The 4,838-nt window shown below is 36.0% G+C and overlaps 1 pseudogene across 1 annotated transcript; it reads right to left on the reverse strand.

The window, feature by feature from the left end:
• Nucleotides 1-3,616: 3,616 nt before the first annotated feature.
• On the reverse strand, nucleotides 3,617-4,424 carry LOC104672103 (annotated as a pseudogene). The gene has a single exon (XR_749359.2). The product of XR_749359.2 is annotated as a 40S ribosomal protein S3a pseudogene (transcript).
• Between the last annotated feature and the right edge of the window lie 414 nt (nucleotides 4,425-4,838).

Consider the following 4,838-nt stretch of genomic DNA (forward strand, 5'->3'; position numbering starts at 1 on the left):
CCGAGTAGCTGGGACTACAGGCGCCCGCCACCATACCCTCTAGCCTAGAATTCTATACCCAGCCAAACTACTAATCAAGTTTGAGGGCAGAGTAAAGTCATTTTCAGATATTCATAATCTCAGAATGTTTATGTTACACACACTTTCTCTTTGAAGTTTTTTGAGAAAAGCTTTAGGAAACCAAGTAAGAGAAAGACAAGGGATTCAGGAAACAGTGGGTGGATCTAACCCAAAGAGGTAATAATGGGACATCCTAGATAATGTTAGGCATAGACCCAGAGCACCAAAATGAAGAGAGCAAATGGAATCATCTGGAAGCACCTTTCTGGGGGCAAGGGGGAGAAAGATGAAACTTTAGAAAACTTGAGTAGAAGATAAAGGTAAATGAAGCTTACCCCCTAAAAAGCATAATATATGTCCTATTAAAAGCACAAAAGTTTTGACATTTGGCCTGTAAAGGAGGAAAGCATTATCAACACACTATATGGCTTGGAGTGAACATTATCAACAATAATATAATTTAAAAATTCTTTAGTCTCTGCAAATCAACCCAAAACAGAATATAAATATTACCAAATCTGATGATGTAAAAGTAAATCCATAGATAACATATTATATATGCAAGATGTAGGAGAAAGGAGGAAAAGATGGGATCTCTTTTACTCTTCAGCAAAAAGTAAAAGAGATATTGTCACTAAGGAATCAAAAATAGGTGGTTTATGTCGGTTAATTAAATTTGCAATGGTAACCAGGGAAGCAGCCATAAAGAATGAAATAATCATTGGGAATAAAGAGCAAAAAATGTGGCTTCAGTGAGGTAAATTCTCTCCTATCATGTCTCAAAGTCAATAAGTGATATCTTCATCCAATAAGCCAATAAAAATCAATATAAACACATGATTCGGAATTATGGAGATGACTACTGGAGGAATTCAGAACAGTAAATGGTTTTTGCTTCTGAAAGCAGAAGTGGAGAAAAGTAATGATGTTCTTCAGAAATATTTAATTTTTAAAAGTCATGTATGGTTTATGTATCTCATTGATAAAAAGTAAAGATCAAATACTACTAACTAGGAATAGAATTTCTTAAATATTAGATGTGTTGGAAAGCTTTTAATTATTATGAATTGATTTAATGCATACATATTTTTAATACACCTAACTTCTACTAAGTAATATTAAAAAGTATAAACATGATGAAAAGTATACTTTTGTCCAAATGTGTAGAAATAGTGCTATCATACCCAGTAATGGGATGGCTGGGTCAAATGGTATTTCTAGTTCTAGATCCTTGAGGAATCGCTATAGTGTCTTCCATAGTGGTTGAACTAGCTTACAGTCCCACCAACAGTGGAAAAGCGTTCCTATTTCTCCACATCCTCTTCAGCACTCTCCTGACTTTTTAAAGATCACCATTCTAACTGGTGTGAGATGGTATCTCATTGTGGGTATATTCTCAAAGAATTATAAATCATGCTGCTATAAAGACACATGTACACGTATGTTTATTGTGGCACTATTCACAATAGCAAAGACTTGGAACCAACCCAAATGTCCATCAGTGATAGACTGGATTAAGAAAATGTGGCACATATACACCATGGAATACTATGCAGCCACAAAAAAGGATGAATTCATGTCCTTTACAGGGACATAGATGAAGCTGGAAACCATCATTATGAGTAAACTATCACAAGGATAGAAAGCCAAACACCACATGTTCTCACTCATAGGTGGGAATTGAACAATGAGAACACTTGGACACAGGGTGGGGAACATCACACATCGGGGCCTGTCATGGGGTGGGGAGAGCGGGGAGGGGATAGCATTAGGAGATATACCTAATGCGAACGACGAGTTAACGGGTGCAGCACACCAACATGGCACATGTATACATATGTGACAAACCTGCACATTGTGCACATGTACCCTAGAACTTAAAGTATAATTAAAAAAAAAAGAGAAAGAAATAGTGCTATTACCTTTGATTACAACAACAACAAAAAAGATTAATGGATTTAGAATTGATGAAAGAAAAACCTTGTGGTAATTTTCTGGAGTGTGCCTCAGTCGATACTTATTTATCTTAGTTGCATGTTCTTTCTCATTGCTAGGCAATAAAGATATTTTTAAAATTACATCACCAATTTTTATTATTAAGTGCTGGAAACTTTGTTAATAAAATGAGAACTCATCTTGCTCACTAAACTCAATTCAAAACAATTTTAGTTAAACAAAAATTGGAAGAATTATAGACTTAGCCAGCCAAATAATAATAAATATCACATGCACCATAAATTGCACAAGATCTGAATATAATCTGTTCTTTGTTAACATTAAATAATTACTCAATGTTGTGAGGTTTCAATTCACTTCATTTTGGGAATATTCAGTGGTTTGAAGTGATAAATCACATCCCTAACATAAATTAAGTTTAATAATTATGTTTGATTTATTGTCATTTCTTAATGTCAGATTATCTGTTAACCTGAGTAATTTTTATTGAACTAACTTGTATCAAAGTTAAAGAAATATGATGTTTATTATTCGAGATTATTTGTAGCAATATGTTAATATTTTTGGCAATCTTTATATTCTAGAACGCTAATATTACGCAAAATGAATTGGCACGTTTTTATTGCTTAGCTAATCATAACTTTCACAGCATGTCTCTCTAGAGACATGAACTTGAAAGCACCCCAAGAACTTCTACATCTCTGAGGGACTAAGTGAAGGAACATGGAGACTCTTAGTAGGTATATTTACTTTTTCATTAAAAAAAGTAAATTTGTGTTAAATTTTGACTTTGAGTTTCTAGGCATTTTAAACGTACCCTTGAATCAAGATGTTACTTTTTGAAATTGATTTTGGTTAATGTGCCTTGGTAAGCCATTATGTAGTCCCGAGTCCCGTCTTGACTTCTTCTATTTGGCTTCCTTGTTTTTGACTGGTCACACAATTTCCATTTTTGCTCTCTCTATGAAAACTTAAGCAAATCTCAAATAATTTTGTTAATAGGCAACTACAAAATGCATACCATCCAGTGTTCACTCAAGAGTACTTTCTGATTCTGATCCTTTTAATTTGCTTTAGGGTGTTTAATGTAACTTTTATTACATAGAAGATAATTGTAAATGGCCCCAAATCTGTGAATGTCACATAAACACCAGATGGTCAGAGCATGGGGGAAAATAGGGACTGCTCTAGGAAGCTAGTCTAGACTAACACTTATTAACTGCATTTTTGTGTTTCTTTTAGTTCAGTTGTATCAAATTCCCAATTTTTGTGTGCTATGGAAAAACAATTTGGAGTAATATCAATGATAGCCAATTACTGTGGAATTTGTAGCTTTTTCTACGTAACTGTGTACTAATAAGAGAAACAAGAGAAAACATTGAGAATTGGTAAAAGAGAAGGAAAGAAGAGAAAGGGAGAGAAGAAAAGACTATGCTAATGAAGATAATCTGCTTGAATTATGAAATATGGCCCAAACTAACTATCTGAGAGTGCAGTTAGCTTCTGAAATCTGTAGAGAATGTACCAAGAACTTTACTTCTTCTTCTTCTTCTGCTTTTTTTTTTTTTTTTCACAAATAGCACTTTTTATTTGACACTAATTGAAGTCTGAACTTTAAACAGATTCTTGGACTGGTGGTTCATATCCATCAGCTCATTCAACTTTAGCACCTGTCTCATCCCCAGTGGCTTTTCCAGATCTACTGCCTTCACCATGAAGCTCCGTGAGCTTTCCCAGTTCAAACTTGGGCTTCTTCAGCATTTTTACTTTTCTAATGAAGACATCATGGAGAGGATAAACAGATTGGCAAGCCTTTTCTATGTCTTTTCCAATGCTGTCTGGAATGAATTTATTGACCACTTCTTTCAAGTCATCTGTCTGCACCTCTCGGGTCATGATTTCCATCATCTTCTTCCGGATTTGGCGGACCTGTTGGTGCTGAGCATAAAAGGTCTTCCGTATCTGATTGTTGCGTTTTTTGTAAAACCAGCACAGAACAGACGAAGCAAGTAACCATCGGTAGTCTTGACATCAACATGAGCTTCAATCATTGTCTGCCACTTTTTGACCATGGAACACATTTTGTCATGGGCCAGATCCATGCCATGGAAGTTAGTCAGGCAGTTTTTGCCCTGAACATCTTCAGTAATCAGCTTGAATTTTCTAAACGCAACTTGATCATTCTACAGATCAGCAAGACTCACTTCAAACACACGACCCTTGAGACCATCAGATGCAATTTTGGTTCCTTGGGTCCTGGTGACGAGCGTCTTTCCAATATTTCTTATATTGAACATAGCAGGTGCTTTCACATCATACCAATCTTTCTTAGAAAATGGATCAACGACTTTCTTCTTGGCTCCCTTTTTGCCGCCTTTCATAAGGCGCTTGTTCTTGCCAACCACCATGGTGCTGATCAGAGAGCCGAAAGGCGGAACTTTACTTCTTATTTGAAGATGAAGCTAATTCTTCATAAGATGTGTTCCACGTGTGACATCTAGGATCGCAAATTAGAGTTAGAATGTGCTGGCCGTGTGTGGGTTAATGGTGAGATGCCCCCAAAGCACCTTAACTCAAAATTATTTTGTAAACTTAGAACCAAATCTATAGAAGATTAAATCATTGCTCATTATGGAGTGTCCATTTGCAGGCACATGCTGAGACAATCAATAAGCTTTACTAGATCCTTATAGGAGAAGGTACTCCCTGGGCTTCTGCCTGGGCCAAGACGGCAGGCAAGCATGTGCCCCTCTCTATAGTAGTGAAGACAGCTGGTGAGGAAGCCTTATATATTAGTGATACTTTATGTTTTGAGGGCATCC

The sequence above is a fragment of the Rhinopithecus roxellana genome, chromosome 9 (assembly GCF_007565055.1).
Source record: "Rhinopithecus roxellana isolate Shanxi Qingling chromosome 9, ASM756505v1, whole genome shotgun sequence".
Lineage (NCBI taxonomy): Eukaryota > Metazoa > Chordata > Mammalia > Primates > Cercopithecidae > Rhinopithecus > Rhinopithecus roxellana.